Source organism: Antechinus flavipes, chromosome 3, assembly GCF_016432865.1.
Source record: "Antechinus flavipes isolate AdamAnt ecotype Samford, QLD, Australia chromosome 3, AdamAnt_v2, whole genome shotgun sequence".
In the NCBI taxonomy this organism is placed as follows: domain Eukaryota; kingdom Metazoa; phylum Chordata; class Mammalia; order Dasyuromorphia; family Dasyuridae; genus Antechinus; species Antechinus flavipes.
In genome coordinates, this window is record NC_067400.1 from 298,621,969 (window position 1) to 298,635,018 (window position 13,050).

Consider the following 13,050-nt stretch of genomic DNA (forward strand, 5'->3'; position numbering starts at 1 on the left):
AACCCAGTTGTCTCAAGGTGGGGGCGGGGGAGAAAAGGAAAGGGAAAAAAAAGAAGAAAGAAAAGAAAAGGAAAAAGGAAAAAAAAGGAAAGGAAAAGAAAAGACAAAGAAAAAAAAAGAAAATCTCCATAGGATTTGATTTCTCAACATTCTGAGAGTTGTATGGGACACAGCATGGGACATTACCAGTCAAGGGCTCTAATAGATAGTTCTAATAGGCAAAAAGATTTTTAAAAACAAGGCTGAGAAAGCTCTGCAGGTAGATAGAGAGGAGCAACAAGATACAGAAGCTGAAGTAGAAAAAGTAAAAAATGAGACATGGGACTATGATTTTGGAGTCCTAAACTGGCATCTCATCTGAACGAAGATGATTTCTGTAGAACCAAGGTAAGAGTGCTATTATCCAGGATGTCCTGGTGGACTCTAAGAAGCTGACAATGCAGTCATCACCATTCAAAGTATAACCTAAAGTGACTGTTCACTCCAGCTATGTGGGAAAGTCAGAGAAATTCAAGAGGAATTAGATTATAATTCCCTTGACATTTATAGGAGGTGTGGGCTTTTTTGTGTGTGGTATAAAGCAGTGGAATCAGCAAGACCCGAATTCAAATTCGGCCTCAGACAATTGCTAAATATGGTCCTGGGCAATCAATGTAACTTGTGTTTGCCTGTTTCCTCATCTATAAAATTCATATAATAATAGCATCTATTCCCTAGGATTATTTATAACAATAAAAATATTTGTAAAGCACTTAAAAACCTTGGAGCACTAGCTCTTCGCATCCTATCTTCATTACCTTCATCAATATCACTGCTACTACCAACAATATCACAGATTGTCCTTTGCTTCTGCCTCTGCTTTCTTCAGCCACCAGCCAGCCAAGTGGACAAATGGAATGGATCTCTCTTGCCTTCCGAAGTAATTCTCTCCTGGCTCTAGCTCAACTCTGACTCGTGGCTGCTTCTGACTTGATGCTCCCCTCTCCATGTAATTTGGATGAATTCCGTCAGAGAGCCTCTGTCTGTTTCTTATATGAAAGAGAGGAATTGTGGGATACGAGAGAGAGGGATTATGGGTTTCTTCCCAGAGTGCTCTCTAGCCCTAAGAGCTTCAAGGGAGGTGTGAATTCACAAAGTTACAAAGCTTACGTTGTGAATCTCCCATACTTGTGAACTCCAATGAGTAAAGATATGAACACAAGCATTGTATTAATTAGTTCTACTTAGTACCTTGTTTCAGGTTCTAACCCAAAACATCAACTCTAATGAGTTAGCAGTTTGTAAAGATTTCAACAACTACCATTACTACCACTACCACTGCTACTACTATCATTACTATTTCCATTACTCTTACTATTACCACTATCACTACTACTACTATTACTACTACCATTACCACTGCCACTGCTACTACTACCACTACTCTTACTATTACCACTACTACTACTATTATTATTACTACTACCATTGCCACTACCACTGCTACTACTACCACAACTATTACTATTACTACTACTACTACCATTGCTACTACTACCACTACTATAACTATTACTGCTACCTCTACTATTACTATTACTACTACCACTACCACTGCTACTACTACCACTGCTACTACTATTACCACTACCACTACTACTACTATTACCACTATCACTACTATTACTATTACTGCTACCACTACCAGTACTTATACTATTACCACTACCACCACTACTACTATTACCACTATTACTACTATTATTATTACTACTGCCATTACCACTACCACTGCTACTACTGCCACTACTATTACTATTACTACTACCACTACTATTATTAGTACTACTACCATTACCACTACTACCACTATTACCACAACCACTACTACTACTATTACTGCTACCACTACTATTACTAGTACTACTACCACTACCACTACTAGCACTACTACCACTACCACTACTACCACTATTACTACTACCACTATTACTACTATTACTGCTACCACTATTGTTACTAGTACTACTACCACTACCACTACTATTATTATTATCATTACCACTATTATTACTGTTACTACTACCCTTACTACTACTACTACTACCACTACCACTACCACCACTACTACTATCACTACCACTACTACTAGTACTATTAGATTCCTTTCTTTTTCTGTTTCATATTTTCATACTTTTACTATTACATTATATATTTTTACTATGCCTAGAAATAGAGTAACACAAGTCAGGTCATGAACTGCATAATTGTCACCCTGAAATAGCCACACAGAACCTCAAAGTAGCTACGCATGAGGTCAAAAATTGTAAGCTCATTTCAGTTAGTCATGTTCTTCAATGTACACTTCTAGAAAACTTAAGCCAAGTTCTATAAAAATTTCTTCTCCCTTTGTCTAGCTGACCTGACACTCATCTTATCCTCAGGATCAGCATGTAGCCTACAAGCCCATTCTTGTTAGAAAGCAAATGGATTCGTTTGAGCAAAATTTAAGGCATCATAGCCTCCTGGAATTCATTTTTCCTAACTTTATTTCAAAGTAGAGAAACTCCAAGTCTTGAATAACATCCCTTTTCCATAGCTCCCCAAGATGACCTTTTCTCTACTTTCTGGCTTGCTAGGAAACCACAAAGGCAACCTAAATACTTGAATAAAGAACTTTCTCCATCTGGGGCTTCCCAATCCTTCTCTTCCAAATCTCTGATTTTGGAAAATAATGAATTAATGACTTTCTTTCCTGTTTTAGATGGTAGCAATGGTGAGGGTGGGAGTGAGGGTGGGGGTGCGGGTGGCAATAGTAGCAGTGCTGGTGGTGATGATGGTGGTGGTGGTAGTTATGTAGTACTAGTAATCATAATCATAGTGGTAGTAGATGTAGTTAGTAGTAGCAGCAATAATGGAAGTATTAGTGGTAGTAGTAATAGTAATAGTAGCAGAAGTAGTAGTAGTAGTAGTAACGAAAGTAATAGTAGCAGTTAGTGGTAGCAGCAGTAGTGGTAGTACTGTGTTTCCCCGATAATAAGACACTGTCTTATTAACTTTTTTGGACAGAAAAACCCCAGAGGGCTTATTTTTAGGGGAGGGCTTATTTTAATGAACATTGATAGCTATTTTAATAAACAGGTAAATGTGAACCAAAAAAAAGTACCTTTATTCAATAATGATCATGTCATCTTCTTCAACAACATCATCATAAGTGTCCATACTCTGAATTCCGTCCTGGATGTCTTGCACCTCTATTTCCTTCAGAAGAAGTGGACCCAATGCTGTCATGTCCAGCAATATAGCTCTCTTTAAATGAACATGTCGTGTCCAGGTAACCTGCTCGTAGTGCCTTGGCGACACAGCTGTCAGTAATTTTATCCCATGACTTCTTCACCCAAGTCACGACTTCTTGCAGACAGGACTTCACAAAGTTTCCACGCTGATTTCTTTCCATTCTATTTTCAATGTAGTCATTGACTTCCATGTGCAAATGGTCCTTGAATGGCTTGTTTATTGCAATATCAAGGGTCTGGAGATAGGCAGTCATTCCTGCAGGAATCGTTACTTGATCTATTCTTCTCTCTGCAAGGAAGTTCTTCATTTCTTTAGCACAGTGAGTGCTGGCTGAGTTCTTCTTTTATCCTCCATCATGCCCCTTTTATCCTCCATCATGCCCCCTCACTCCCGCTTACATACCGGGTTTTTATGTTGTCCTGCTTCAGCTCTCCTCCGCGGCACTGCTCTCAATGGTGCCAGCAAGCAAATCACTGGGGAAGAACAGGATGACGCGCTCACTGCTGCAGCTCTGATTAGATGCAGCTTGGAGCGCGGCGTGCATTTCACCCAGTGCGGGGGGGAGGGTGAGAGACGGTGCATACAGAGGGTACCGTAATGTAGCATGTAGCACAGGGGATCACCTTCACTACAGTAGCAATCTCAATAGGGCTTATTTTCGGGGGAGGGCTTATTTTAGAGGAATCTTACACAGTATGGGAAGGGCTTATTTTCAGGATAGGTCTTATTATCGGGGAAACATGGTAGTAGTAGTAGTAGTAGTAGTGATAGTAGTAGTAGTAGTAGTGATTAGTAGTAGCATCAGTAGTGGTAGTAATAGTAATATAAGTAGTAGTAGCAGCACCAGTGGTAGTAGTAGTCATAGTCATTGTCATAATAGTAGTGGTAGTGGTACTGGAAGTAGTAGTAGTAGTTAATAGTAGTAGTAGTTGTAGTAGAAATTAGTCATAGCAGCAGCAGCAGTAATGGTGGGAGTAGTAGTAGTGGAAATAGTAGTAGTAGTAAAAGAAGTCGTAGCAGCAGCAGCAATAGTGGTAGTAGTGGAAATAGTAGTAGTAGTTAGTTAATAGTAGCAGTAGTAGTAGTAGTGGTAATGGAAGTAAAAGTAGTAGTAATCAATAGTAGTAATAATAGTAGTAGTAGAAGTTAGTCATAGCAGCAGTAGTGTTAGTAGTAATAGTAGTAGTGAATAGTAGTAATGGTAGTAGTAGTAGTACTGGTGGTGGTGGTAGTAGTAGTAGTAGTAGTAGTGGTAGTAGTAGTACTGGTGATAATTGTAGTAGTAATAGTACTGGTGGTAGTAGTAGCAGTAGTACTGGTAGTAGTAGTAGTAGTTAGTCTTAGCAGCAGTAGTGGTAGTAGTAAAATTAGTAGTAGTAGTAGCAGCAGTAGTAGTAGCAGTGGTAGTAGTGGTAGTGAAGGGGGAGGGGAACTGTTCCCTTTAAGATTATCACTCTGAGATTGTGTCCCCTTTTCTGATCTCAGAGATCAGGATCTCCCAGGCTTCAAAGAGTAGAAACAGAGTCCCACCCTCCCAGGTTAAGAGAAGCATACTATGCAGGAGCAATTCAACTCCCATAAAAATTCTAAATTCTCATTCAATTAAGGAATACTGTTCTGATCAGCTCGGGCTGTCTCAGCCCCCACCACGATACCCAATGTAATAGCTTCCCTCAACTAAGATCTTTGCAGATGGCCCTAGGTAGCTTGCTCAGCTGCCAGGACCCTTCTGCTGGCTGAGAAAGTATTCAGAAAGCATTCAGAAGTCAGTCCCTTGGCAAACTGATTTCTATCCACCAATAAACTTTCATTTCACAACTAATAATTCGGGAATGAGTGAATTCTTTCACTCTAAACCTGCCAGTCTAAAGGGGATATTTTAATAACTTTCTTATTGCCACTCACCTCTTGACCACCAGGAATTGAGAGCACTCAAACCGCATCAGGAGTAGTCATAGTAGCAGTGATGTGGATGATGGTGAGGGTGATAGTGGGGAAGAGAAGAGCAGACTAAGCAAATCTAGATGATTCCTTGTCAGGAATATTTGGTAGGGATTCTTGATTTGTGCATGGGTGGGACGGGGCTGCTTTTGAGATTCTTTCCAACAGGGTAATTTGATGAAGCTTGCCTTATGTCTCTCACCTCTTAGTCTGAAGGATACATCTAGCCCTGAAGTTTCCTGGTTTCTTACCTTTAACTATTTCTTTCTGTTCGGATTGATTTGAAGAGGAGGAATGGAGTAGTGGAAAGATCGCTAAAGTTGGAGTTGGGAGATCTAAGTTTTTAAACTTGCTTCAGATCATGCTAACTTTACGACTGAGCAAGTCATTTAAGCATTAAGAACTCTTGTTTCTTCTTTTTAAAATGAAGATAATAAAACTTGCATTTTCCACAAAGCCCTACTCTGGTGTTTTATCATGTTATAGAGGTTACCTTGGGTTCTCTAAAGATTGAAACCTCTGATAGGTTTAATTATGCTGTAAAAGCCACACTTAATCCCAGTGTAACAGGGATGTTACATGTGGCTAGGACTTCACGGGCCATCCCATGGTTTAGCTGATTTGACCTGACCACTTCTAGCAAAACATAAATGTTTAAAATAAAATAAAATAAACTTTGATCTCTGAAGGATTTGTTCTTTGAAATGACAAAGTAATACCTTTATTGGCAGGAAATGGCACTAATTCAGTGGATCTGTAAAAAGAAGTGATCTGCTTTCTGCTTCTCTAAGCCCCATTTGGAACTCGATTGATTCAGATTATATGTAAATATCAGTCATTTCTGCTTTGGCCAGAAATCCTGAAGGTGGTCCTTTCCCAGATTTTTTTTTTAAGCATTTCTTTTTCTTGGGGATAGGTAGAGGGAAGAACAGGTAAAGGAGATTCTTTGCCTAAATTGCTACCTAGCTTTAATCACAGAATGGTTGTGTCCTCAGTTGGCTTAAAAAGGCCCAAGTCTCCCACAGCATCCAGGGCCATCTCTAGTCATCCTGATCTGCTCACTGGAGTCAGATGGCTCTGGGGTAAAAGGGAGGCAGGTGACCTTGCCCAGGTTCCCTCACTTACATCTAATTTCCCTTCTATGTCATGGTATCACCTTCCTGATGTCATGGCCCTCTTCAAGAACAAAGGACAAACAAGCACAACAATTGTCTACAAACAATGTCAGGACTATTGGAGCCTGTCCCAGCATAATCATCAAAGAGCAAATATTTCAACATATGTCCTTGGGTTTGACCAGGACATCTGGACCACATTTCATAGGATGATCCTTACAGGTTTTACATACATGTTCTAATTTCAAACCCTATTATACCAATAACAGATTGGCCATGCTATTCATCAAAATATTAATGTAAGCCATTACTTCAACTACCTACTTTATGTAGTTATAAGAAAAGTACCTAGAATATTTTAAAGTTTCGTAGAACTCAAACTATATTACTAAATAACAAAAACCTATTCAGTACAGGTTAAAAGTAGTAAAATTTCTTAGTGAAATAGATAAGACAAGTGAGAATTTTTTAAAAATTAACTTTTATTATCTAGTGAGTCAATAAACCCCAAAATATTAATTACCTAAACAGTAATACCCTATTTGTTAATAAATGCTAGGAAAACTGAAGCAGTCCACCAGAAATTAGCCTAACACCAACATCTTACACCATATACCACAATAAATTCAAAATGCATACATACGTCACCTAAATTTTAAAGATCACATCACATTTGTTGTAACTTTTTTCCAATGTGAGGGTAAAAGAAAGAAGAGAAAATAACTAATTGAAAAAAAATTAATTTTTTTTTAAAGTCAGGAGAGAATGAGATCAGGTACCTGGTCTTACTGCTAGGGGATGAATTCTTAACTGACCAAGGCACAGAGGCAATTATAAAAGATAAAAGAAAAATTTTGAGTACATGAAATTAAAAAAATTTCACACAAGTAAAATTCACATATCTTACATAAAGAAAGCAGTTAACTGAAAGAAAAAATCTGCATCAAATATCTCTGATAAGGGTTTAATATACAAGATCTACAGACAATTCACAGAAATATATAAGATCAAAACTATTTCTTTTTAGATAAATCATTAAAGAATATGAACAATTCTCAAAAGAATTAGAAACTATTAACAAGTCTATTAAATAATATTCTAAATAATTAATAAAATAAATGAAAATCAAAATAAGCAGTAGATTTCACCTGATATCCAACAAATCAGTAAAGATAACAAAAGACTCAATCAGTCAATGTTAGAGAGGGAATGGAAAGATAAAGATAAGTTGTTGGTGGGGCTACAAATTAGTACAACCATTCTGGAAAGTAACTTGAAATGATCCAAATGATAAGGCTAAAATGAAGATACCCTTTGATCCAGACATTCTACTAATACTCCAATAGGTCATTGACAAAAAGAAATATTTCATTATATTAAGTGGAATGGCATCTAGATTATGTGGAATGGAATATGGAATCTAGATGTAGATTCATGATCTTATTCATTTTTTTTTTACCTTTTCCAGCCCCTCTAGGCATTCTAATTTCAGCAGATATAGCTCTTTCTAAATAAACTTCCTTATTTTAACCCTAAGTATTTAAGAGCCACTTCCCTATACCTTTCTTCAATCAAATCCACCCAATAAAATTAAATTAAAACCTCCATACATCATATATTCTCCTTTCCAAAGGGGGTGTGAACTATGTTAATTCATCAAGTACCAGTTAACAGGAAATAAATTCCTTGAAATATTGAACAAGATATTAACACAACAAATCATTTCAAACAAGTATTTTACCAATCCATTCATTAAAATAAGTTTATCTTAACATAACTAATCTCATTTCTTATAGATTGGCATTAAATAGTGTTAGAAGTGAAAATACATTAGACAATTGGCAAAATTAGATTATGGACATTTTATTAGATTTTTACATTTTTAATGCAAAAGAATGATAAAAGATAATAATGAAACTCAAAGTACAGAATAAGTGCTTCTAGAACTTGAAGATCAAGAGCTAAAGGAAAACCTCCTTAATAATGGTATAACCTAATGGCCTTACATTTTGTTATAATCCATACCCATTAACCTCAACATAGATTTATTTTTTACAACTTTTCACTTCTCTTTTTGAAAGTAGTGCTTCTTGAAACATTTCAGTGAGTTCATTACATGAGGAAAAGAATTCTATTTTAAGAATTTGAACTGGTTTCATGATATATAGCACACACTAATCTGATTTGCAATTTTGATTTGCCCAAGAATTTCTAAAGATGACTTTCTCATTTAAGTAAAAGTACGAAAGGTGTCTTAAAGTAAATGTAGTAATAAATGTAACAGTATGCATTTGCCCATACAACATACAAATAACAAGGAAGTGAAAAATTCAGACAAGCACAAGCTTTTGATAATCAAACATACTTACAAAAAGTGTTATTGTGTTGATTAATTGTGTTGACAGATCTCTGTGGGGGAAGAGAAGGATGTTACTGATTTTAGTCAGACCACTTTGCATGAGGTTTTACTAAACCACTAAGCTAATAAAAATCACGGGTCCAGTCCAAAAAAAGACTTATGTATACACTACTTCCCCAATTTCAGCCAAAGAAATGGGAAGGCAGCATTGTATCACAATAGAAAGGAGAATTGAGATAGAAACGAATTCGATTAAACAGCAAACTGTGTGGCTAACAACGAGCAAAATTTCTTAAGAAACTTTCTGATTCCCTTAAAATAAGTCCACTCTAGCCATGACCCTCTCTTTCATGGGTCAGACTGAGGCATTGTGAAACTAGAGCAAAGCAACAACAAAGATAAAAGAATTTCTGTCATTTCTGACATATAAATGAGTTATTAAAGTTTGAAGCAGACAAGTCAACTGTGAGGTTCTTCCTGGTTCTAAAAGTCTGGTATAAAGTGGAGGCCGAGGATGAGCCCAATTAAAATGGACTTCAAAAGTACTAACAAGTACTTTGAGAGTCCAAACTTCCAGTCAAGGTTCAAAGGAATATCAGAGATCAAGAAAAGCAAAAAGTCTAGGATGTGGTTAATGAGGTAGATTGAGTCAAGGTACCTGCAATCAAAACATAGAAGAGAGTTTATTCAGAAAGAAATCTGACCTAGATAACCTAAGTCACACCAGGACAGAAAGAATTATCAGAGTGTGAGTCTACCTGTACAGAGGCAACACAAGGTTTCATCTAGCTGGAAAGGATGGTAGCGTTCCAGCATGGGTTCAAGCAGCAGGTTGCTGGTAAATGTTTAACAACTCCTTTTTTTTTTTTTTTTTTTGGGGGGGGGGGGAATATATATATATATATTAAATACACATATACACCTACATATATACACATCCTCACCATACACACACATATGTAAATATAAATATATATAATATATGTTTGAAACACTTAAATTTAATATACATTTTTCACATTTTCCCTATCATCTTCTTTAGACAATCATCAAAATAATGAAGGAACCCCATGATTTATAGCATTTGCTTATTTCCAAGATAAAAATATTCATACTGAAAATTTAACAAATGATTTTCCTGAGAAGTTTGAGCTGGCTCCTACACACAGGTGACAAACTGTCATGAGAATGAAGTAATCACTAAAGTAAAGTAAGAAAGTAATGTGATACTGGAGAGAAATTGAGGCAGACAGAGAATGGTTTTTCATCTTTAATGTGGAAAGTTTGGGCTAGTGGATTGAATGGGACTCATGTCCAAAGCATTCGGCACAGATAAACTGAGGCAGGGAACTTATATAGGGTTTTGGCTAACTAGGATTTGCAAACAGAATACAAAAGTGAGTATACAATCTTATAGGGGAAACAAAGACAGTAAAGAGGGGCGAGGACACTAGGTGGGCAGAAAAGCCATTCCAGGAAAATTCCAGGAAAGGATCATAACTTAATCCTGACAGGATAGAGATCAAAATAAGAAGTTCAATGGCAGGAGACAGCAACATGAGAAGCAATACTCAAAGGGAGGGGGAATTATCTGAGATAATACACCTGGAATTTACAACATAATGGTATGTAAATCTGAGCTCCAAGGTTTTTCCTGACTCAATTCTCCAGTTCTAAAGGCAGGGAAGGAGGGGTGGCAATGACCCTATTGCCCAATAGTAAGAGTTGTAAAGGCCCTATTACAGAAAAAAAATAAAATAAAATAAAGTTACCTTATTTCAACATAGCAGTGGCTGCTCATAGATTTTGATTTAAAAAATATATACAAGTTCAATACAAATGGGAAATGACAATGCCTACATGGAAAGGATGGGGAGGTAGTCTTCTCCTCTGTGCAAATACTCAAAAATTTTCCTTTTACAAATATATAATATCATTACCCTTCACAGAAAAAAAATTAAGAAAACTAATTTTTCTCAAAGTCCTGATACAAACCAAGAAGCTGGTGCAGAGTTTCTGCATATTTCCAAATGGTTGACAACTGTATTAAAACAATGTGCCATATACTCTATGTGTGCTCAGTAAATGTTAATGGATATGTGAATTCATAAATGAATGGATAATTGAATGACATAGCTACTGTTTGTTTTGTTAAACAGGTGATGTGATTTTTTTGCCACCTAGTGGTTAAAGCAACACGTGCAAGTGAGTGCAAACAGTCCTTACAATAAGAACTCATTCTCTACCCCTGGAACCCATTCACAATTCCTGAATATTCAGCTACTTTGAAAAAGGAACCTCTTGACAATGAATTGTTTGGATTTTAAAGATGAAAAAGATTTTAGAGTGTCTAGTCCAAACCCTTAACCTACAAATTAGGAAATTGGGGCCCAAAAATGTTGTGACTTAGTCAAACTAATTGGTAACAAAAGCAGGTATTAAAATAGTAGTCTTGTGACATTCTAAAGCAACTTCTCCATTTCTACGCTGAAAATTAGGGACATTTTAGGGTATATTCTTTGGGTAGCATCATAAGGAGTTCTCAGTGAGGGATATTCTCTTGTGTGAAATTTATTAGACTATATTATATTTGTATACAGTTGTTATTGTTTGTCTTTCATTCTCAAAGAAAACCAAAACATCAGGGAGGTAATGACATGGCAGGCAAATAAATTGGATTTAAGTGAGGGAGGGCTGTGCGAGGTCACCGGCCTCATTCTCTCCTCCGCAACCATCTGGATCCAGATGGACCTGGGTAACTAGGTGGCTTAGTGGACAGAGCCTCGGACCAGAGTCGGAAGACTTATCTTACTGAGTTCAAATATGGCCTCAGACACTTACTAGCTGTTTGGCCTGTGGCCCTCTTTCCCTCCATATAAAACGAGCTAGAGAAAGAAATGACAAGCTACTCTAGTATCTTTGCCAAGATAAACCCAAATGGGATCTGAAGAGTCAGATATAACTGAAAAAAAATTAAAATATCACAATACTAATACACATACTGTACACATATGCAGTACATGTGTACACACATATGTGCATGTATGTTTACATATATACACTTTTTAGAGAAAACACATTGAGATTTTTCTAATAAAGCGTATTTTAACCTTTACATATAGGAAAATGTTTCCAACTAAAAATAAGATGAATGGAAAGTTATTCTATCATCACGTATTTTTATGAATAAAAAAGTAGTTGAAATATAAAGCAAGCAGTTCCTTTCAACTTGAACTGAATGAGTTGTTCTTCAAATGTGTAGTGATTTTTGCCTTGTTTATATATTTATGCCTCCGGCAAATAGCTAAATAAAATTCAGAACTAGATCTCATCCCTTCCATAAATAAGAATGGCATCTAGCTAGGATAACATTTATAACTAATGTCAGCCTTGAGTCTGAGAGACTTCATAATTTTGGCAGCAGTTAGGGATAGAAAACCATTTTAATCAATCAGACTAGAAGTAGTTGTTGAGGAAGGAAAATGGGAGTGAGAGAAGGGAGAGATGAATGTGGGTTGTGATCCTTCAGGATAGCTTTGCAGAGAAATAAACTGGATATAGATGGTTGGAAAGAAGTCTTGTAAGACTTTATGGAGTAAGGAGCAGCACCGTTAATGGTCAAGGTTATTTCTACCTTCAGATTTTGCTTAAATTCTGCTTCCTACATGAAGCTGCCTTTCTTGCCCTCCTTGGTCGCCCCTTTCTTTGTATGCCTGAAGAGTTTATGATCTGTACTAAATAATTTAGCACCACATAGTCTTCCATTGTTTATTATTGTTCTTGTGCCTTAGTCTTCCCTCTCTATCTGTATTATAAACTCGTTGGAGGCTGGCTTTAGGTTTCAAATTGCTCTATATCCCCAGAGGCAGCTAGCACAGTGCTAATTATATAGTGCTTTGGTGATTGGTTAATTGGTTATTCTATTAATCATCAATTTGTGATATACTGGAAAGAAAGCAGCAATCAGAATCGGGAAGAACTGAGTTCAAGTCATATATTTATTTTGTGGCTTTGGGGAAATCATTTAAGATTTCTAAGCAAATCTCTAATTGCAGAGAAAATGTTCATCTGCAAAGTTTCACATTTATTAGTTCCCTACCCCCAGCGAGGGGGCAGCTAGATGGCACAGGTCTGGAGGCAGGAAAATTCCTTTCCCTGAGTTCAAATTCAGCCTCAGATACTTACTAGCTGTGACCTTGGGCAAGTCACTTAATCTAAGCTCCCTCATTTTTTTATCTGTCAGACTAAATAGCAGTGAAATCTCTAACTCAATCCAGTTCCTATTCTCAATCCTAAATTTCTCTATTAGGTTATAAATTGCTTGAGGGCAAGAACATCAATTTGTTAGTCTGGGATTAC